The sequence below is a fragment of the Anolis carolinensis genome, chromosome 1 (assembly GCF_035594765.1).
Source record: "Anolis carolinensis isolate JA03-04 chromosome 1, rAnoCar3.1.pri, whole genome shotgun sequence".
Lineage (NCBI taxonomy): Eukaryota > Metazoa > Chordata > Lepidosauria > Squamata > Dactyloidae > Anolis > Anolis carolinensis.
The window spans coordinates 239,358,865-239,382,833 of NC_085841.1; the positions used below are offsets into that span (position 1 = coordinate 239,358,865).

Consider the following 23,969-nt stretch of genomic DNA (forward strand, 5'->3'; position numbering starts at 1 on the left):
TACAACCCAAGATTTATAATTATGCCAAGCAGGAAGTTCTTTCAGAGGATATTGTGGTGGTAGGGCTGCCTTTGTTAGTGCTCCATGCCAATGCGGTTTGGGTTGTTCTTTCAAACATGCATGCCATCAATGCTGCCATACTGTGTCTGCACATGTGTACCTGCTTGAGAACTAAACAGATGCTCATATGTCACCAAGTGCTGCCATGTGGAAAATCATAAAAATTTGAGACAAATATTGGAATGAAATGAAAAAAAAGGGAAAATGTGCCTGCATCTGAAAATGAAACTTCAATCATATGTTTTATCTCTCTCCATACTAAGCAGCAACAGATTGGTAGGTATCACTTTTGCATACATTTCCACTTCTGTCCATGCTGAAATGCTTTCTTTCTTTAGGATGCTTTGTCTAAGCCAGGAGTGGGCGATCCATACCACCTTCAAATAATGTTGTATTTCATTTTCCATCAGCCAGGATGTCAATGGAAACGAAGGATGAGAAGGATATTTTTTTATTGGATTGTATAAGTAGAGTATAACTTATCGCCATTATATTACAGAAGTATTAAGGAAACAAAATCAACCATTACAGGAAGAAGAAATTACACACCCTTCTAGTAGAATTCATTTTCTGCTCCTTTCTAATTCCATCTTAGTCTCCTACTTATACCTATCTCCTCTCTCCCCCTCCCTCCGGGAACAGTTGTGATTCTATTTCAGCTTTTAATCTATTTGTTGGATCATGGAGATGGTCCAATTTAGTTTCTTGTATTTTCTTTCCCCATTCACTCTGGCTATCAGTTCTTTCTATTTCGAGACCCAGTTTCCCATAGGATAGCCATTTATATAATTATTTTTCTTTTCAATAATATGGGTTACATAAACCACTGAGCTGCTGAACTTGTTGACAGAAAGGTTGGCGGTTCGAATTTGTGGAGTGGGGTGAGCTCCTGTTAGACCTAGCTTCTGCGACCCTCGCAGTTCGAAAACATGCAAATGTGAGTAGATCAATAGGTACCGCTCCAGTGTGAAGCTAACGGTGCTCCATGCAGTCATGCTGGCCACAGGACCTTGGAGGCGCCTACGGACAACGCTGGTTCTTCGGCTTAGAAATCGAGATGAAAACCAGCCCCCCCGAGTCGGGCACAATTAGACTTAAATGTTAAGGGGAAAACTTTACCTTTAATATAATCATGGAGCATATAGTCTACTAATATATAGTTTACAATTTATTTTTGCCATTTTTGTACTTTTCCTTTCTAGATATTAGTCAACAACAGGAGAGCTGCAGATTTCCTGTCCCTGGCCTAAGCAGTTTTGGTTGAAGAGTATCAGAATGGCAGACATCAGGTTGTATGCTATTTTCTCAAGATTACACTGCATCCAAAATGGCTTACTGTTATATCAGAAAAAATACACAAATATTTCCAGATAATTAAGTGACAATTGTAGGCCAGTCCCACCTGGATAATTTCTAGGCAGCTTCAGCAGCCTTTGTGGCTGAAATTAACCAGGATTTGCCCCCACAGAGCGGGTGGAAAAAAAAGTAGACAGAGGAACAAACATGGTTTGCAGTTAGAGAAAAGCTCGCTTCCCAATTTTTCTTACTAAGTGGGGAGGCTTGGAAGCTGTGATCTATTAAATACTGGCATAACTGAGTGAATCTCTGCTTAAAGTTAGAGCGCTGTAAGGGGCTGCAATTTTGGTCCTGAAGGAAATATATTTGCATTTACTATCTTTGGCGTTGAAGGAGCTGGGGCTGCCACTACAAAAGAGACAGGCACAAATGTTCATAAATCGATGAACACCATATTGTGGAATGAGCACGTGAGCCATAGCAAGAGTAAAATAGCATCCATTGTCACAATCCAGAAGTGCAGCGCAGTTGCTAACCATCATGAATAATGGAGGAATGGACAGATAAACATACAAATGATGTATGAATGTATGGAAGAATTTATATTCCGTGAGAACGCAAAAGCAAGAACTGCTCACCTGAACTCTGAACAGCAGGGCAAATACTGAACTGAGATTTCATTAATAATCAGTGCCTTAGTAAAACAAAATTTTATGGGTGCAAAACATCTCTGTCTCCCTCTTGGATAGGAGAAAAGATGCTGTCCCAAACATCAGCTTTACATATAGGTCAGGAGTGCATGAACTGCAACTTCAAACAGGTTACTGGGAGTCTTTTGTGTAAGTCATAAAGTATGACTTAAAATTGGTTGTTAAAAAACAGGACTGGAGGGAATAGGTTTTGAGGGGGAGAAACTTTCCCCAAAAAACAATTTTATTTGTATGCTAGGTCATACACAAGGCCAAGAGGCTGTAAATGTTTGTCATAGAATAGGTAAAGCAGATGAATGAGCAGTCTGAAGTCATCTAACTAAATATCGGGGGCTTCCAGTTAAGGCGTGGGTTGCCCTGTCCCATTCATGGAGTGTAATGGGGTGTGGAGATGATGACATCTTTTGTATTTTCCTGCTGACAAGCTGCTAGGGAGGGAAAAGAGTGTATAGCTTCATAATGCCTTTTGATTGTTAATGCTGGTTGCCATGTCCCTTCTGATGGGCAGCAGATACTTAAGGTTTGGGTCACGGAACTTCGCCATTCCTACAGAGATCTTTCAAGGGAGAAGCCAAGAATTGGACCAGGACACTGTTCAAGGCAAAGCATATTCTCTTCTAATACCCTATAATTTCTCCCTCCTCTTTTCCTCTGGGGACACAGATAGTACAGATTTTTGTTATACAGTACTACTGGTTCAAAGCATCAAAGCTACATTATTTTGATAGTGCAATCCAGGGTTTGCATGCAGGAGGCATGTGCCCTTTAGTACAAGCTGGCATAACTGTATCTGTGTCTAACTCGGCCTAGACCTGAGTCTAAAATGAAAGTAAAGCTTAGAGAAACAACATTTTTAGGTGAGAGAAGGGTCATTTAAAAAAAAAGATGTGTTATGTTTTCTGTTCATAGAAGATTTGCCAAAGTTCCATCACTCTTGCCCTGCACTGAGAGTCTATTGATTTGAAACTGCGGGAAGACATTGCCAGAAAATACTAGAATAAAATTTCACAAGTAAACAGAGTGAAGAAAAAGACCCTCTGGGAAGTTCTGAAGCTGTCTCCTTAGGACAGCTGTGTGGCTAAACATATAGCTTTTTTTAACATGATACAAGAACCCGCAGGAGATCTGACTTTTTAATGTAAAAGATTTGTATGTTTTTTTTTACTTATTTACATCATGTATGTCATGCTCAGCACTTTTCATCTCCTCCTCCACAAGCAACTGAAAAATTAAAAAGGAAAAGATAAAGTTATCCAATAACACACAACAATTTAGAGGAGTGAAATACACAAAAACAGTGGCATCATAATAAAAAACTATAAAGATGCTGTGTCCAAAAGCACAATTAAAGAGCCAGGTTCTCTTTGCCTTCTGGAAGACAAGCAGTAACTGTCTGCTGGATCTCCTTTGAGAGCAAATCCCTCTTGAAGATGGAAAGAGCAAAATCCCTCTTTGGCCTGAGTGCACAAAGAGATGCACTTGTCATAAGAATATTCTTTAGATATCCTGGCCTCAAAGAGTGGTCTGTTGTTGATTCCTGGTATAAAACTTTGCAGTGGCATTGCAATCCTTTTACTAGTCACTACTGACATTTTTTATTTTTAAGATTTGTTTAGCAAGCAGTTGCTTAGTGAGGGGGTAAATGCACTCTGTATATGCACAAAACATTACCTAACCGAGGTCTTCTACTTTCCTGCAACATTTTATAAAATTGATTTAATAATGGCTGGTCTTTCTACACTGCAGGCACTTGGCAGCTGTTTTGAGCCTCCAGAGTAAAAAGGTAATGATTCTTATTCTCCACCTTAATTCTGCCTAGAAGGAAGCAGAAACTAATTTGCCTGTAGCTTTGGCCAACATACAGTCATGGTCAACTCAAAATACTTTTTTCCTGTTTTAAGCCTAGACAGGTTTCTCAGAATCTTACCTGTACTGGTACCACCACCGGCCTCCATACACTGCTATTGCCCAAAAACCAGCATGCATCCCCAAATAAGGAGATTTGTATCCCCACTCTCCCCCCAAAAACAGAGCTTTTGGGGGGGGCGCTATATGCCATCCCAATTAAAATCAGAATGGCATGCAGCCACCCTGAATCCCCCCAATTTACCCCTAAAAATAAACTAAACTAAAAATAAACTTTCCTCCTCAATCCCTCCTGGTGCGAGGAAATGACACACCAGGAGATTTGGGGGGGGGGGGGGGTGAGGAGGAAAGCTATTGCAGCCAGGTAAATTTTACTTTATTTTTAGGGCTAAATGGGGGATTGGGGAGAGGGGTTGGTTGCCATCCCGGTCTTCCAGGCTTTTGGAAACTCTAAGAAGTGAGATGGTTGTGGGCAGGGCCGTAGCCAGAAAAAAATTTCGGGGGGGGGGGGGGGTTGAAAATTTCGGGCGGGGGGTTAACCCCTAGCACACACCCCTCCCTGCTACAAACCTGTCAATATCTGCTTGAGATAGTGCCTGGAGGGGCTCTTAATGTTTTGTGTCTCATAGACTTAGCATGGGGATTTGGTTAACCAGTTAAAATTCATGAGTAAACCAGGTTTTTTTTATAACCTGAAAAATTTCGGGGGGGGGGGGTTGAACCCCTAAAACCGCCCCCTCGCTATAGGCCTGGTTGTGGGGTCTCACCCCCGGGTAGTCCCAGGACTACCTGGGGGTGAGTCCCCACAGGCCCAATACCCCATTAGACCTGGGCCTTTCAGGCAGGCCTGGATCTAATGGGGTATTTAAATAATTCAGTTTTACCAGAGGCATCGTTTGGACACCTCCAGTAAAACTGAGCTAGGTTGCAGGTTTGGGCCCTCCAGCCCATACGACAATATTAAGAGGCGGCAATGGGCTACACTGGTTCACTGAATGAAGGCTACTCCATTCCATAATAACCAATGTAGTGTAGGAGCACAAGCTGAAACTGCTATTTAATTATCACCAAGGCTCAAATCAACCTATTGGTAATGGGAATTCACAAAAACTTTAGATTTATGGTTTCATTTCATTTTTGTTTTGGAAGCAGTAATGGACATCACAAAAGCAAAAAATTATCAAGATTTTTGAAGTACCTTACTCAATGGTTTGCAATTGTTTGTTTATATCACAGATTTTCCCTGAAACAGCGACTCAAGGTGGCAAAATTATTATTTGACACTCCCTTCTAAAAAACAAGTGCAAAAATATATAATAGCTGTTTTGCAGGGTGCAGAATATTGAACATAGTCCAGCCTAAGTTTAGCACTGTTAACTTCTTAATGAGGAAACGGGCATTTTCCCCATTATAATCAATGGAACTTAAATGTGCCAAATTTAGCCTGGGCAAACTCCACTGTCAGCCCCTGATAATGTGTATTTATACACAGCATATGCTAGGCCAAAAAAGAGACTTTTATTTTGCATGAACCATATATTACAAAAAACCAAACAAACAACCTAACAATTCATTCAAGAAGAAAATACAATATTACTATGATAGACCATTTTGTTTTTTTCTTGTTATGCCTCAAAGTTTTTTCTTACAGCTTCCTTATTAAGATTTGTGAAAAAGATGATTGCACAGTGTTGCCCACTAAACCTTATTATGAATTCAAAAAACCAATAAAAGCTAACAAAAAGGGGGAAAATTAAACCCAACCATTTATTCTTGCCTGTCACATTGTTGCCTTTTGCTGCTATCTTTGTTCATGCAGAGTAATACATAGTCATATGGGGTCTAAGACCTGCATTTTTCTGACCTTTTCATGGGAAAGAAATTACCTCTGTGGGTCAGAGTTACAGATGTTTAAGGTTCAATGGTTTTAGTAAAACTGGGTTTTGCTTGTTGTGGCTGTTTTTCAAGAAATATTGTCAGTTCTCTACATTAACTGGGGTCAGAGGCACAGGATCCCAGCAAAAGATGAAAAACGATGAATTAAAAATGCTATTTATTTTTTACTTGAGAATAAAGAATCTCTAGGACTTCCAGTGTGACTCTATGGAAATCTTCTGCCAGAAGCTGACCGTAGAGTTGACAGGTTGGGAGCTTTTTCCGTGGGGCCTGTGGATGCAGCCAGGCCCCTGCAGTAAGTTTATGGGGGAAATGAGGGGCTGGGAGGGGTGCCATCATGCTCCTTTGGCCTCTTAGAGCCCAAAGATCTGCGATGGCAATGGGAATTGGCCTTCGGGATCACGGAAGGCAATCCCAAGGGTTAATCTCCACAAGCCTCTGGTCGACCAGGGAGAGCATATAGGTCCCTCCCCTCCGGCAAAATCCCAGGGCTTGAGGCAGCTGTGTGGCTTCAATCCCAAGAGGAGCTGGGATTTAAAATCTCAATTCCTCTCAGGATTTCCCCCCCTTCTGGAAGAGCCCTGAGAAGGCTCTCTCCAGAGCTCCCATGAATTGAGCTTGCAATGGTGGTGGGATCAAGAGATGAGCCCCTCCTGAGGATCTTAGGGCCTGGGCAGGATCATACCAGGAGATACAATCTGATAAATAGCCTCAGCCTGAGACATTTACCAAATTCCCCTCACTCTATTTTTTAAAAAATCAACAAACAACTTGCAATTGAAAAAAAAGAGAAGGAAAATTACACAAGAGGCGGGCAAGGTTATCCTGCCCACCTAGAAGTGTGGCTTCACATGACTGGGGAATTACAATCGTGCAACACCAGCAGCTGTGCAAAGCTATCACCATGATGGTAATTATCCTGCATTGTGGGAATCACACATTCAGTGGTAAGCATGTGGTAATGTCCTCAATTGATTCTCTTGTCTTCCTTTAGTCCAGTGGTTCTCAGCCTGGAGTCCCCAGATGTTTTTGGCCTTCAAATCCCAGAAATACTAACAGCTGGTAAACTGGCTGGGATTTCTAGGAGTTGTAGGCCAAAAGAATCTGGGGACCCCAGGTTGAGAACTACTGCTCTAGTCACAGATAACAGATAGAGAAATTGTGGCCCATTACCAATCTTTGGAGGCCATAGTTTCCTTTTACTGCACTAGTTATCACCTAAGTCAGGGACTCTCATCTTCCTCCATGGCATCAAAGACGTAGCCTACCTTTGCTTCACTCCTACAATCAGCTGTCTTTGCCAGCTCCACTTGTATATCCTCTCAAGACATTTTCTTATTTAGTAAGCAGGAAATCATTTAGTGACCTCATTCTTGCCAGATGGAAAAATGTCAGAAGATGTCCACTTGTATTTTGTTATTGTTTGCCTTTGAATCATTTCCAGCCTATAGTGACAATCACAGGGTTTTGTTTTTGTTTTTTGGCAAAATTTGTCCAGCTTTTCCCTGAAGAAAACACACTGCTACCTCTTTGTGTTTCAAAGTCAGTTTATTCGTAATGGACTTTTCTGAGATTTTGTTCCCCTGTGATTTTTGGTGTCTATGAAACTATTCCAAGTGAACTTAGCCTGGAGACATGGACAAGTTCTGGACAGATTGCCTTTGAGGTCAAAAGCCACACTTCTGTTGTTATCCAGGCATAAGCACTTTTAACAAAGCCAAGAACAATTTTGTAACCTTTCCCAGGTCTTTTTCATGGGCCGGAGCAAGCAAAACTACTATTTGCAGCGTGGTTTGTAGACTAGGGGGTGGATATCATAGCAGAGGGAGAAACTCACGGTTCTCTCTTGGACAAGCCTTTTCTACAGTGTTATTCACATCCTTAACTAGTTCAAATGAAGAGGAGGAGATGATGGCATTCAGGAAACACTTTCGTTAAAAGCTAAGAGGACACCAGTCAGCTGTTTTGTGGGGAAGGAGGAGCAAGTGGACAGGTGGGAAAGAGAAATTGAATTAGCTGTGGTTCTTCTTCCTGAACATATGGTCACTGTTTGATCCGTGAATTATACAACACATATAGAACCGTTCATCCACTTGGTCTTCTAAAGCAAAAGCTGGAAAATAAGAGACCAGCTGCAAAAGTAAAATAGAGCACAGTCACTGTACACTGCAATTGGCCTTATGCTGTTTATCTTGTGGGGTGTGTGGGTGGCTGCCAGTAGGTTACAATATAGTTAGTGATTGCAAAGTACTTTTAGCAGAGGTGTGAAACTGTGAGGTAGACGGAATAGCTAAGAGAAAGTAGTAAAGTCTATTAAGCAAAAAGAAAGTGATACCAGTGGAAAAATACAATTGTAATTATGCTACTTTACCTACCGAGTAAGTTTGTGATCACTTTAATATCTGCTACCAAGATGAAAGGACAAACAGATTCTGCTCTGGAAAGGAGTGACGATTCCCCATCCCTGACCATATTGTTCTGACAAACAATCCCTAGGAATTTTGTGCTTCAAGGATGTCTTGATCTTGTACTGCTTGCTTGAATTCCAAGCTCTTCAAAAGTCCATAGAAGGGCTAATGCAATCAAGCCAATTGTTGAATGGAGACCTTTTATAGATTTCCCATTGTGCAACTTTTTATACTAGCAGATACGTTTCAGGACCTTGCTCTTGGTAAACCATTGTAGCGCTGTGCAGCAGACACTGTGCAGGATGCGTCTATACTGTAGAATTAATGCAGATTGATACAACAGAGCTGCCATGGCTCAATGCTGTGGAATCCTGGGAGTTTCAAATCAGTGAAGCACCAGCATTGCTTGGCAGAGAAGGTGCTCCTTCTGGTAAAACTACACCACACCACCTCCCTAATTCCACAGCATTGAGCCATGGCAGTTAAAGTGGTGTGAAACTACATCTATTCTAAATTGTAGATGAACCCTCAATCTGCTGGGCCATCAACTTTCTATGCCTTTGATTCAGCCCTCTATATGACCAGTCACTATATATCACCTGGAATGTAAAAAGCAATTGCTTCTCAATATCAGCTCATGAGAAACGTGAGAATAATTGCACTCAGGTCCTTCTTGAAGGCTTCTTAAAGACTTCTGGCTCACAAATACAAGGACAGGATGATGAACAGCATGCAAGTTTAGGCCTTTGGTCTAAACCAGTAGTTCCCAACCTTTTTTTGACCAGGGCCCACTTTGACCAGGGCCCATTCTTCAACATTAGTACCAAAAGGGTTACGAATCAGTTTTTGGTCAACTTTAGATTCGGCTTGGTTATTTGGGATGCTAATTCAAAAAATTGCACTGGATAGACCACATCAGCTCTAGTTTCTGATACAGAACATATGCCATCCAGTAGTTGCCATCTGCTTGCCCACAGAAAACCATATTTAATAATCTAGAGCTGATGTGGTCTATCCAATAAAATGGTCAGCTCTGTGGAAAGGAGCAGAAATAAAATTAATAAAATAAAATAAATAGAGAGTTCGTGGACCGGATTTTCATTCTCGTGGATCACTGCTGGTCTGCGGCCCACAGGTTGAGAACCACTGGTCTAAACTAACAGAGTTCTTTTTATATTTACTCCTTATTGCAACTATATATCAATAACATCCAGAATTTCAGTATACCTGTTTCTATGATGTGACATGTGACCACTTAGAAAAGAATATCTTGATTACAATGAGCCATCATGGAGTTCTTAAAAAAAAACACACACAAAAAAGATAAACCAGACAAATTCTATCAAATTTTTGTATAGGGTTACAAGCTTGATAGACCAGGGGGATGCTCTTGATGCGGTTGATCTTGATATCAGTACGGCTGTTGAGAGGCTCTTGTGTGATATTCTTGAAGACAACCTGGTAAAATATGTCTGACACAATGTACTGCTCAGTATAATTGAAAGTGGTTTACAGACCATTCCTCATTGTCTTAGTGATAAGAAACAAGTGGGATGCCACTGAGTTGTATCCTAGGGTGCTGTATTCAACAGTTTTATAAATGACTTGGAATAGAGGGCATGCTCATCAAGTTTGCAGATGACACCAAACTGGAAGAGGGAGCTAATACTTCAGTATTCATGACAACCGTAACAGATGGGGGAGCTGGGCCAAAATTAACAAAATGAATTCCAACAGAATCAATGCAAGGCATTACATTTGAGCTGGAAAATTAGATGCACAAATAGAAGATGGGTGACACATGGCTTGACAGCAGTACATGTAAAAAGAATGTAGGGGTCTTGGTAGATTAGAAGTTTAACATCAGTTAACAGTGTGATGCAGCAGCCATAAAGGTATGTGTGGGGGATGGGGAGCAAATGCAATTCTAGGCTGCATTAGCGTAATTCTCATTTCCAGATCAAAAGCACCAATATAGTTTGTTTTGGACAAACCTCATCAGGAATAATGCATCCAATTCTGGGCACCACAGTTTAAGACATTGGCAAATTGTCCAGAGGAGGATAAACTAGAGTGGCAAAAGCCCTATAAAGAACTAACAATAATACCTAGGATGGTAGAAGGCAGCAGGAAAATAGGAAGGCCACATTACAGATGGATTGGATAGACTCAATCAAAGAATTCACAGCTGCCCTGAGTTTGAAAGGTTTGAGCAGGGCTGTTCATGGCAGGGTGATTCAAAGATTTCCCATTCATAAGATCACCATTAAGTTGAAGTAAACTTGTACCTTTTAAGGTAATTGACTCTCATTCACTGTAGACTTTTAAACAGAGTTTAAATGGCCTCTTCTGGGTGGTATGTTGGTGTTGTATTCTGACAGGGCAGAAATTAGGCTAAATGCCTTGGAGTTCCTTCCATTTCTATGATCCTATGAAAGTAGTAAGAAAAAAGCTGTTTCTGAGATGTGTAAGTATGCAATCATGTAACGTTTTGCAGTTTTGAAAAAAAAATCAGTCAAATTGTAGGTCATTATGGTAAAACCAGGCAAATACTCTATGAACAAATATTGGGAAACTAAACTAGTGAAAGAAAGTAAAAAAAAAAAAGGGATATGGAGGAATTTGGGCCTAGGATCTACAGAGGTCAATGTGAAGGTAAGTACCGCAGCTTGGATATGGTCTTTCTTGTGTGGGTGGGCAATGCCAATGCATGACAAAACCTTAACCAAATCAATTTCAGAAAATAAGCAAGAAAAAACATTTTTAAAGCAAGATTGCACTACCACAGAGAAAACAATTGCAAACAGTAAGCATGCACTCTTAGTCATGATAATAAAGTAGTACAGCTGTATGTACCTCAGCGTTTTGGCACACACAAAGCTCCATAACCTGCATCTGATTCTGAATGTAGCAGTTTATATGTGTATTAAAGCAAAACCAATCACATACATGGGAGATGAGCCTCAGCACAAACCCCTTACACCCAGACAGTCCTGAATGACACAGGTTTAATTCTGTGGGTACCAGAAGACTCACTCTTTGAACTGCAAGGCAATCCCCCTTCCTTTTCCTGCAAGATCCCTCCCTGTGTGTGTTGTCTAATTCTCAACGTGTCACCTGCTTTATAAAACTTTAAAGCTAATAGCCCCATAAACCCCTATAATGATACTGCAGTGGGAGGGAGCAAGCCAGGATGCATGCAAAATGCCAGAAACCACAAGAAACAAGGGTCAGAGCAGTGCCCTTGCTTACCTGTATGATGCATCTCTGGTTATTCTCAGGTATTTTTTGTGCATATGTGTATTTGGGGATGTAAGTGGATAGTGAAAATAAGCTGGACTAGAAACCGCCTCTGACCTTGTACCTCAAAAGGTCACCTGACCTCAATCACCCACTGCAGGCTGCTCTCCTGTCAGAACTCATAAACAGAGCAATGTTGGGCCTAACCGGGGAGACCCCGGAGGATAGACGGAATCGACGAACAAGAAACATTAATCTTTTATGCACCTGCTGAGTCACCAGCACAAGAAGGGAGAGCTGGCAGGAGAACAGGCCATTCCATCAGGGAGATGAGTGTGGAAAGGTAGGCAGCGGGGCACAGGGCTGGGGCAAGAGAGGATTGCCTACTTCCTCCTCCCAGCATCATCAGAGCAAAGGGCAAGGACTGAAAGAGAGCAGGACTCCAAAGTTCAGAGAGGCCTAGAAAATCAGTTCACTGCCAACAATTTGATTCAACCACCTGCAAGTACAGGGGTGAGTGGGAATATACAGAACTCTTATTAAACAGCTGGAAAGTACCAGAATCATCAGGTGCAGGAGTGTGTTCCAAACGCTGCATATTCTGCTTGAATAATATCAGAAGCAGTCCCGGGGCATCTGGCTCCTCATCCTGTTGAGCACCAGGTTTCGAAACTGTTCCTGCTTCCCCTGTGCTCTATTACAGGCTTCCTCATACAGACTTTTTGGTGATGAGTTTGCTGTGCTGACTCAATGGAAGAGCTCCCAAGAGAGTGGAGGATTCAGTATAAAACATTCACTCAATCAACAGAAATTCTCTCTGGTCTTCTTAGGCTCATTTCTGACGTACCAACACCTGCACCACATGATTGCTTGGATGTGACCCAGCGCAATTGCCATCCAACAGTCCTCAGGCCTCCTCTCCAGCTAGGTGTTTCTACTTCTTTCTCTTCTATGGAAAGGAAGCACTTGAGGGGTGGGTGGGAAGGTGGAGAGGAGAAGAGCAAACAGAATAGAAAACAGCTGGATAGATAGAGCCAGCAGAGCATGAGTGGATGAGGCGGTGCGTGCGGTGGGAGAATTGCTCAGCAGCTGTTACATTGCAGCTCAAGGCACTGGGACTGCACTACAGTCCAGCTGGGGACTTCGCTGAGGTGGAGATGACATCCCTGAAGGTGGGGAAAAAACAGAATGATCCAGAGGAAGTACATTCTTGCTTCTTGTGTGCAAGAAAGGAGCACAAGGACATTGTCAGCACGCACCTCGTGCACACATTTTACCAGCACATACAGGGCCCTTGCGCAAGCGGCATCTTCTCTCAATTTTGCATTTGTGGCTCCCTGCCCAACACTCGCATTTCTCACTCCTCCCAAACAAAACACAACAGAAACAGAAGCAAAACAATAAAAATCCATTAATCCAGCATTTACTGCCAGGATTCTGAACATACCCAAGCTGAGAAATTCAAAGATATGGTTCCCAGAGCAGCCATTGCTCAATGGCACATGGAGCCCAATCATGGCACCCAGACATTGCAGGACACACGGGGCAGAGTTAGCATCGCCACGGGAACCATCGCTTTGAATTGCCTGACATGTCTGTGATTAAAGTCTCAATCTTACACAGACGCTGCAGAAGCCTAGTGCCATTCGCTGTAATCTCAGGCGCTTGGGCTAACTTAGCCTGCGGGATCATCATCCCACCCACGCCCCTCTGCTCCCTTTCTCCTCGCAGCTTTGAAACAAGGCAAGCGGAGACAATGCAAAGGAACCACGGGTATTTGCCCTGCTAACTGGTTTCTGCCGATTCCAGTTGCAGAGCAAGGAATCTTGGCAGGGCAGCATATTGATATGCTCTCTGGAGCAAGAGAGAAGAGACAAGATGCAGATCGTTACTCATTTTACGGTCTTTTCACAAATGACATTAAAGGGGCTTTTGCATTTCACGCAATGTAATGCAAAAGGGGGAAAAAACACCCAAAAACCTATACTGGCAAGAATGTATGTTCAATTTTTAAATGGTTCTTTTGTGTTTCTTAGAGCGCATTAACAACAGTCACATGGGCTTCCTAACATTTCACAAGAAAAAAATCCAAGGCATTTTTCATATCATGTGTGAAAGTAGCATCCTTGCTCTGGTATATTTGGGAATAATTACAAAACTAATAATACCATAACCCATATTCAGAAATCACAAACGAGCATTTCAATCATCTGCCCATACAAAGGAATAAATAAATGACTTATTTAACTCATTTGTGTTCAGCCTTACTGCAAGCAGCAACATTTATAAGAATGTCCCCAAGTCTCTGAATGGTGAAAACGAATAGAATAACATGGTAGGGATTAATTTACTTTGCATGAGAGAATACGGGTGGGGGTGATTTTGGTATTTTTGCCCTATCTGTTGGCAAATATTTGTCAGGAATAATAGAGGCAAATCAATGCTTTTAACAGACAACAAAATGGCTGATCCCGCATCAGGTTCCCAAAGAAACACTACACACAAAGTGCTTCACATAATGTCAGCTCACAGTTCTCTTCCCTGAAATTCAAAATGACAACAGTACTTCTCTGCTTTTTCCACTCCCTGAATAGAATTGCCTTCCAAAGGCAAGGGAGAGAAATCTCCAGCCATCAAGGGACATCAATGCTATTTTGTTGAAGTCCCTACTATCCAGGATTTGCCCAGGGAAATCCCCATTCACAGACAAGAATGTCCCTCTCCTTTATTCTTTTCCCCCCAAGATGTATGGAGTAGGAGGAAGATTTGGGGGAGGAAAACAGAAACACGTTTAAAGAAGAGATGGAAGTCACTACAGAAATAAGTCAAGCCAAAGAAACAGGAGGCAGGTAGTAATATAGAGATTTGAGGCCGGAAATGAAGCTTTGTGGTGCTTGGATCTTGTGACATTTTGAAGAGACCAAATCTACTTATTTTGGAATGCATACAGTTTTCAAGGCAATTCACAAGCATATTTTCAGTTGTCCTTCTCACCAGTTTGGTAAGGTGCAACAGTACCTTCCCTACATTATAATTATACATGTATAAAACCACTTTTCTCCAAGACAACCCAGTGGTAAATCTAGCTCACTTCTGTATGCTATGACTCAAGATCTCAGGCACAGGCCTTTCCCAAGATTGCTATCCATGGTCGTTTCAACTACAGCTGCCAGAAATTTAAGCTCAACTCATAAGGCATGTGTTCTCTTACTGAGGAATGAAGACTTGAGTGAATTAGCATGCTGTGGTTGAAACATAGGGATAGGTCACTTGTGCTCCTATTCATCATTGTAGCCGGCTAATTTTGCCCTTTTCCAGGAGACTCCATTCAACCACTGTCCATTTCCAGTTGCCATACTTGGCGCAGCTAGTTAGTATTCCATGCTCACTGATTAGGTTCAGTCCTCACAAAGATTTATACTTTGGAACTCTGCTTACCCTGCTGATACTTTACTCTTTAATTGTAGAGGTTTAATTTTGCCCTCATAGGGATCTTAACCTGGGAGAAATAATTTTTTGTCCAACATAGTATATCCCTAATTTAGCACTGTTGCCCTTCCTCAAGTAAGGCAGGCCTCTTAAACTGAGCAGTTAAGCAATCAGGGAATCTGAGAAATCTCTCCAAGTTTCACTTCTGTGCCAGATCACAGAAACAGAGTTGGAAGGGATCACAAGGGACATCCAGCCCAATCTCAATCTGCCATGCAGGAATACACAATCAAAGCACACTTAATAGATGGCCATCCAGCCTTTGTTGAAAAGGCTCCAAAGGAGGAAACTCTACCATACTCCAAGGAAATGACCATCTCCCTCACACAGATAAATTCTGGCAGTGGCTTTGGGATTATTTCCTTAGCTTCTTGGGAGCTCTGAGAATTACTTAGGCAAGATGAGAAAAAGGTGGCACTGATACCATATCATTCATCCTGGCACAGATAAACCACCTCTTGCTGTGGATCCATCTGGTACTTACTCAGTCCAAGGAGACAGACGATGCAATACTCTTTAGTTGGCTGCTTCTCCCTTCTAACTCTCACTGGACTGATCATATATAACCTGTTCCAACAGGTTTTTTTTTAAAATAAAAAGGCTAAAAATGCTACAAACAAACCTTATAACCAGGGATTCTCAATAACGGCCTCTTACCTCCAAAACGCTCCATCCTTTCCTCCTATCAATTGGAAAGAGAGAGATAATTAACCATTTCTGACCTGCAACCCTTTAGACACAAATAATTTCCTTCTCGGTTACGCTGCCTAATCCACCATGATATTAAATTATATTTTCATGTGTGTTTTTATATTGTACTGTACTTCTGCTATATTGTCGATGCATACAGCCCTTGACAGATTCCAGTGCAACCCTTGGGACCCACACCAACCTCCAGTACAACCCTGGGGACCCACACTGACCTTCCAAACACCACTCCTAAAACAACAACAACAACAACAAAAACACCTTTCCAGCCCAAACTAAACATTTTAAGGCTGATAAACAATCTGACTTAAAACAACCATCATGGGTTTAAATGCTATTTAGGAGATCCCAAACCCTAAAATAGCAATAAAGTATTCCCAAAATGGCCCTTAAGAACACTGGAAATGATGCAACATAATTTCGAATTACCTTGATTTGTGGCCACAATGCACACCATCCAGAGGTGCCAAATAGAAGATGAATATGCATGGTCTTTTGGTGTCTGGAGTAGATAACAAGTATATTTAGATGAGTTTATGAATCTTGAGTGATGTTGTGGATAGCTTGGAAACATGAGGATGAGATGCTGGTGGAAGACTCAGCAATTGAGCTGGAGCCCAGTAGTGCCCAGCAGCCCGTTCAGCCAGGCTTTGAAGCAGTACTCATGGAAGTAGCTACTACTTCTCAGCTTGCAGAACAAATGCAAGTTCCTCTCATCAGGCTGAGGAACTGTTCCAGCTTTCATGGACCTGTGAAGAGAGAGGTCTCAGCTGCACAGGTCCTTGAGATTAGCTGAAAAGCAAGCCAGCAACAGGTAACACCTGTGCGCTTAAGATTCAAGGAGCTTAAGAGTGGCACCTTGTTGCTGGCTGCAACGTCAGTTCTAGAAGTTAGACCTCAAGCTCCTGCTAACTTGTGTGCCTGAGCTTTGGGCTTACCTTTGGAGCTTGGCATATGGATTCTGATTCAACCTTGTACCCTGGACCCTCTGGTTCGACTTACAACCCTGAAATAGACATTTGAAATTTGGCATCCTGCTAATGTTTGCATCTCTGTTGGTCTATAAAAGGGGTTCACAGTCCTTCAGACTGTTTGGGGGGGGGGTATACTTTGAAAACAAATGAATCAATTCCTTTTTAAAAGGACAACAACAAGGACAAATGTAAAAAGAAATGAAATGGAAATGTACAGAATGGGTGATGCCTGGCTTGACAATAGTCCATGTGAAAAAGATCTTGGAGTCTTTGTGGCAAAAAAGCCAATGGGATTTTGGCCTGCATAAATAGGAATATAGTATCTAGATCCAGGGAAGTCATGCTACCCCTCTATTCTGCCTTGGTCAGACCACACCTGGAATACTGTGTCCAATTCTGGGCACTGCAATTGAAGGGAGATGTTGACAAGCTGGAAAGTGTTCAGAGGAGGGCAATTAAAATGATCAAGGGTCTGGAGAACAAGCCCTATGAGGAGCGGCTTAAAGAGTTGGGTATGTTTAGCCTGCCGAAGAGAAGGCTGAGAGGAGACATGATAGCCATGTACAAATACATGAAGGGAAGTCATAGGGAGGAGGGAGCAAGCTTGTTTTCTGCTGCCCTGGAGACTAGGACGTGGAACAATGGCTTCAAACTACAGGAAAGGAGATTCCACCTGAACATTAGGAAGAACCTCTTCACTGTGAGAGCTGTTCGGCACTGGAACTCTTGGTTGAGGCTCCGTCTTTGGAGGCTTTTAAGCAGAGGCTGGATGGCCATCTGTCAAGGGTGCTTTGAATGTCATTTTCCTGCTTTTTGGCAGGTGGTTGGATTGGATGGCCTGTGAGGTCTCTTCCAACTCTATGATTCTGTCAGGGCTGCTTTGATTGTGCTTTTCCTGTATGGCAAGGGGTTGGACTACATGGCCCATGTGATCTATTCCAACCCTATGATTCTATGATTCTACCAGTATTTTAATGGGAAGTGTGGGTCTGCTTTTGGCTGATGAAATAAGTCAGGTTAATTAAGATTGTTCTTGTTGTGTGCCTTCAAGACATTTCAGACTTAGGGTGACCCTAAATCTAAAAGTTAGGGCCTGGGCCAGGTAAATGGCTTTGGAGGGCTGCATCCATCCCTTGGGCCTTAGTTTGGGGACCTCTGGTCTATCAATTTGACTTTGGGCTGTTGATTAATCCTCTGCTGATGTTTGCGGGTCAAGACTTCTGACAAGTGACAGAAGAATGTTGAGAGAACTTGCATTTGGTTCATGATTGGTGGAGAGATTGTGAATGACAACATATTCTTTGGAAGTGTGGGAGACCACCAAAATTATTCAACACCTTATGAGTTTCACAATTGGTGACATACATTGGGAGATTGAAAAGCACTGTTATCATCAGAGCACTGGAAGAAAGGACAGATAGTGCTTATTATATAATGCAACACCCATACCCACATCACTGGTATCTACCTGCATCCAACAAAATATGTCCTCTCTAGGAATTTTCTAGATCCTACAGGCAATGCTTGGTATGCTTCGGCTAGAAGTTACCAGAGAGTTGTACTGGCAAATTCCTATAGAAGATACCTCTCTGAAAATTTTCTAGGTCCTCCAGGGTGACTCTATGGTAACATCCAGCAGAAATCGTTAATTTTACTAGGGTTTGTTATTATCCATTGTTTCCTGTTTCCATGGTAAGTTCAAGAACGTTTCCCTTGTAGATACAGGAAGTTTACTGTATATACTAGGCTTGAGTGATCCACGAAGAAATTGATTCTAAACTCGTTTCAAAAGTGGAGGGGGGTAGCGTTTCGTTTCTGTGATTAATTCCGAATTTTGCCCCCCCAAAAATTCGAAATTAACGAAAATTCGTTATTTTCAAAATTAGTTCGTTAATGGCGGACGCGCATGCGCAGTGGCCCAAAACAGCCCAAGGGGGGGGGGGTTTATGGGGCTCTCCTGCACTCATTTTTTCAGCTATACTGATCAAATTTGGTACAGTGGGAGAACACAATCCACCCTGCTTGCTCGTTAAATTGCAGAGCGTTTGCCCTTTCCTAAGATTTATTGTGCAATTTCATAGTTCATATAAAAAAACTTTATTTAACAATTGCAGAAATCTGTTCCTGCTTTTGAATTGTTATTTCCTGTTCAATAGGGTTCCTTCACTGTGAAAGTCCTTCTTCTACTTGTGTAACATTGTTTCAGTGCACGTAAATCTGTCAAAATGTTAGGACATTGGTGGCCATTGGCCAAGAGACACATTGTGCTGCCATGCGCAATGACTTTCCCCAGGCATCCAGATAGGAGGCCATTATACCACAGTGGTCAAGCCCCTCCCCCTTCCAATAAATGTAAGATTTCTGCGACGTTGGTTTGATTTATCACCTGATGGCAAAATGGGGTCCCAAGCTCCACTCACCAGGGGGGCCGGCCACCGTTGGCCGGCCCCACGCCACCACCCCACCACCCAAGGGGAAGGGCGTGGCGCCTTTGAGGCAGCTAGTGAAAAGGGGTCCCAAGCCCCACTCACCAGGGGGGCCGGCCACCGTTGGCCGGCCCCACCCCACCACCCAAGGGGAAGGGCGTGGCGCCTTTGAGGCAGCTAGTGAAAAGGGGTCCCAAGCCCCACTCACCAGGGGGGCCGGCCACCGTTGGCCGGCCCCACGCCACCACCCCTCCACCCAAGGGGAAGGGCGTGGTGCCTTTGAGGCAGCTAGTGAAATGGGGTCCCAAGCTCCACTCACCAGGGGGGCCGGCCACCGTTGGCCGGCCCCACGCCACCACCCCACCATCAAAGGGGAAGGGCGTGGTGCCTTTGAGGCAGCTAGTGAAAAGGGGTCCCAAGCCCCACTCACCAGGGGGGCCGGCCACCGTTGGCCAGCCCCACGCCACCACCCCACCACCCAAGGGGAAGGGCGTGGCGCCTTTGAGGCAGCTAGTGAAATGGGGTCCCAAGCTCCACTCACCAGGGGGGCCGGCCACCGTTGGCCGGCCCCACGCCACCACCCGTCCACCCAAGGGGAAGGGCGTGGCGCCTTTGAGGCAGCTAGTGAAAAGGGGTCCCAAGCCCCACTCACCAGGGGGGCCGGCCACCGTTGGCCGGCCCCACGCCACCACCCCACCACCCAAGGGGAAGGGCGTGGCGCCTTTGAGGCAGCTAGTGAAATGGGGTCCCAAGCTCCACTCACCAGGGGGGCCGGCCACCGTTGGCCGGCCCCACGCCACCACCCCACCACCCAAGGGGAAGGGCGTGGCGCCTTTGAGGCAGCTAGTGAAATGGGGTCCCAAGCTCCACTCACCAGGGGGGCCGGCCACTGTTGGCCGGCCCCACGCCACCACCCCACCACCCATGACATCTCACCCAGCACTGGCCATTTCTGCCAAGCAGCAGGAATTTCCTTCTTGATTGTCTCTCTCATACCACAGTGTTTGTTGCATCACCCTGGCCAATCACAAACAAGATCCAAGCCTTCCGTTTGTCTGGGCACCACACTCGCATCAAACGTTGAAAAACTTGTTGAGATCCCCCAGGTGGGCTCCATTCCACCATGTTTCCTAACCAGACTTCTGTGTCAACCAGACCAGAGCCCCAAAGTCTCTAGCCGCCAAAAAGGCACACTCCCTGACAGCAAACCGTCTGCGGCCCTGGCCGCAGCCCTACTGGATGGACACAAGCAAGCTGGCAGTCCGCAGGGTAGTCGTGGCCACCATCACATCAACAATTATAATAATAATAATAACAACAGTAAGATCTTCATTTGTATTCCCCGCCCCATCTTCCCGGAGGGACTCTGAGCGGCTTCCATGGGGCATGCCCGTCAACAATACCATGGCAGCAATTAAAAATATATATATATAGTAAAAAAAATGTTGCATCAATAACACATAAAATAAAAAAGCTGTCACAGTCAGCATACAGCATTACCCGATTAAAAAACAGTGGTGTAAAAACACGGCTCTGGGCCGAGGGCTGAATACTTCAACAGAGATGAGGTAGTTTGACAGTTAAAAATCAATACAGTGCGAAATACTCTTGGCCTGGCAACCAATTCTTCAACTGGCAGCGATCCACCCCACAGTCCTCGAAGGCTTTTTGGAAGTGGAAGGTTTTAAGGCTCTGATGTTAGGTTCATGTTTCTATGGAGCTGCACAAGAGGGAAGACTTGTGTGTGTCTGGTGTTATTAAAGATCTCTAGCAGCTGAGCTGGAAAGAGGGATATGACTTCTGTTGGTATACAGTTTCAGTAAAGTTGTGGATGTAAAAAAATGAAAGATACTGTCGTATGGAGTAGAAATGAATCCAAAGAACTAAAAAATAACACAAATGTTGAGACAAAGGAAACCATGAAGACATAACTCATTGTTTTTAATAGCAATACAGAGTTTCTGAGTGCTTTGTTTCTCTACTTATGGGTCTGCGGAGGATTAGCATCACATACTTCCCCTCTGTGTCTTATCCTCTCAGACACACGCATAGAGAAAAAACTTGTCGCAGACAATGGCTGGGATCCATTTAAAAAAGGTTTATCCCAGTCAATGTAGGATTTCAGTTATCCCATATTGTAAAAGTATTGTAAAGGGGTTGGAGATAAATAAAATGTTTCCGTTATCCTAAAGGACAAGAGGCTTTAGGCAGGGTGTCCCACATATAACGATGGCTGGGTAAACTAATTTGGCTTGTAAGCCACCTTTCGTCTCATCCGTCAAAACACAGTCCTCATTATCAAATACAAAACGCTAAGAATTGTCCTGGACTGTTTCAGCACAAGTGTTAGAAAAGTGCACCTGATACGTTTGCACAGCAGACATTTCTGCAAGTACCATAATATTTTAAGATGTCAAGACATAAAATTATTTTATTTATTTCATTTTAAAAAAATAAATCTAATTTTTTTTTTAATTTTCTCCTCATGTTGCTTGGGCCGCTGCCCCAAGTAATCTGGACCGAGTCCACGCAGGGAGATGTTGTCGGGAAATAGTAATTTTTTTAATCATTTAACATTGATTGTTTTAATAACTCTCACATAGTCCTCCTCGCTTCAAAGGGATTTCTGATAGTCCAGGACCGGAAGTTTGGTCTCGAGGAAGCATATTCTCTGATCGGTCAATCAGCAAGCTGCTGCAAGGGGTCACACCATCGTTGGCCATGTTGAATACTCTCTTCAAAGCCTTGAACTGCTTGGAGGGTAATTAGTGGAATGAGCTGGGTTATTTGGGAATTCCAAGTCACCTTGTCTGTCCCACGAAAAGTGTTTGTTGACATGCTGGGAACAGAAAACGGATCAACCACCGTTTTAATGATTGGGAACGGGTTGCGGCAGGGCCGCATAAGTTCAGCCTCTGGAATCATCTACTTGTTTGTGTGGAACATTACATGCGACATGCGTGCCTAGAGGACCTGTAGGCAGGATTTGAAATTTATGGAAGGCACATTTACAACCTATGGCATGAGATTACAGGCTGCTGGCTGAAAGAGATTAGGGGCAGAGGAGCCTTCTCTCAAAGGTGAAAGAAGAAAGGACCTAAGCTTGGTTGTAAGAGAAGGAAGCCAAAGGGAACCACACACACAGATTAATAACTGTCAACAACATGGATTGGATGTCGACGGCTTTACAGACGTTTTATTTATTCTTGCGACATATCACTGTAGGTGCGGACTGTGGCCTGCAAGTTCGTTGAGGTTTTGCAGAGCTATGTCCACACTAGACAAAATAAGGGCAGAGACTTCACCCAAACATAGGAGGACCGCATACTCACATTCTCATCGCAATGCCATCGCCCAGAAACCTGAGGATGTGAGAGCTTGACCGTAAGGAAGGCAGAGCGTGGGAAGAATGGCACTTTTGAAAATAATTGCTTTTTGAAAAACAAGACAGTGCCTGGGAGTGTTAGAAGATCCAACTGGTCCATCCTCCATGTTTTAATGCCCGTCCGCTTCAAGGAGGGCATAGCATCAGGATGGCATGGACTTGAAGGAAATGTCGCCGTTGTTTTCCGACAGGGAATTCTTTTGTGAATCCGTCCGAGAGTTCTCCATAGATCGGAGAAGACTACAAGTCTTAGCTCAGAGTGTAAGACTTTCTGCGGTGTGATTCCACCCTCTTCTATCGTCCTACCAACAAACAGAACCTGCGCCCACAGGTCACTAGCAGCCGCAAAGGCACACGCCCTGACGGGCAAACGGCACCGTCCTCGGGCGCGGACAGAGGGCGAGGGGACCCTAAGGCGGCCGTCCCTCGGCAACAGCGTCGACAACCGCCTCTCAAGGCGATGGGACAGTGGAAGAAGAAAATTTTGAAAAGTGGTGGACAAGGCCGAGGTGTCCAGCTTTCTGCGGTGTGATTCCACCCTCTTCTATCGTCCTACCAGCAAACCAGCAAAAAACAGTTCCCACGCCACAGAACCTGCGCCCACAGGTCACTAGCAGCCGCAAAGGCACACGCCCTGACAGGCAAACGGCTCTGTCCGGAACCCTAAGGCGGCTGTCCCGCGGCCACTGCGTCGACCACACCCGCTCAAAGCGATGGGACAGTGAAAGAAAACGAATTAGAGAAATGGTGTCCAAGGCTGAGGTGTCCAGCTTTCTGCGGTGCGGTGATTCCACCCTCTTCTATCGTCGCTGCCAACAAGCCAGCAAAAAGCACTTCCGAAGCCAGAGAACCTGCGCCCAGAGGTCACTAGCAGCCACAAAGGCACACGCCCTGACGGGCAAACGGCACCGTCCGCGTGCGCGGCCAGAGGGCGAGGGGACCATAAGGCGGCCGTTCCGCGGCCACAGCGTCGAGTACACTGCCTTTCAAGGCGATGGGACAGTGGAAGAAGAAAATTTTGAAAAGTAGTGGACAAGGCCGAGGTGTCCAGCTTTCTGCGTTGCGGTGATTCCACCCTCTTCTATCGTCCCTGCCAACAAGCCAGCAAATTGAAGTTCCCACGCCACAGAACCTGCGCCCAGAGGTCACTAGCAGCCGCAAAGGCACACGCCCTGACGGGCAAACGGCACCGTCCTCGGGCGCGGACAGAGGGCGAGGGATCCCTAAGGCGGCCGTCCCTCGGCAACAGCGTCGACCACAGCCTCTCAAGGCGATGGGACAGTGGAAGAAGAAAATTTTGAAAAGTGGTGGACAAGGCCGAGGTGTCCAGCTTTCTGCGGTGCGGTGATTCCACCCTCTTCTATCGTCCCAGCCAACAAGCCAGCAAATTGAAGTTCCCACGCCACAGAACCTGCGCCCAGAGGTCACTAGCAGCCGCAAAGGCACATGCCCTGACGGGCAAACGGCACCGTCCTCGGGCGCGGACAGAGGGCGAGGGAACCCTAAGGCGG

The 23,969-nt window shown here is 44.3% G+C and overlaps 2 long non-coding RNA genes across 6 annotated transcripts in view; one reads left to right on the plus strand and one right to left on the minus strand.

Moving 5' to 3' along the window:
- The window catches only part of LOC134295287 (uncharacterized), a 43,675-nt gene extending 41,852 nt beyond the window's left edge, over window positions 1–1,823 (plus strand). For both annotated transcript variants that reach the window (XR_010001814.1, XR_010001813.1), the window contains one exon: window positions 1,263–1,823. This is a non-coding gene — a long non-coding RNA (uncharacterized LOC134295287). The remainder of the gene's footprint in view (window positions 1–1,262) is intronic.
- Window positions 1,824–2,160: 337 nt separating this feature from the next.
- On the minus strand, window positions 2,161–16,394 carry LOC103279018 (uncharacterized). 4 transcript variants are annotated; one of them, XR_506491.3, is made up of 4 exons: window positions 16,103–16,394; window positions 15,623–15,647; window positions 10,525–10,665; window positions 2,162–3,287 (listed from the first exon to the last, which is right to left on the minus strand). It is a non-coding gene; the product is annotated as an uncharacterized LOC103279018 (long non-coding RNA). The 4 variants fall into 4 exon arrangements; XR_010001812.1 differs by lacking the exon at window positions 10,525–10,665 and having other exon boundaries at window positions 2,161–3,287; XR_001730483.2 differs by lacking the exon at window positions 2,162–3,287 and having other exon boundaries at window positions 9,232–12,642.
- Window positions 16,395–23,969: the final 7,575 nt, after the last annotated feature.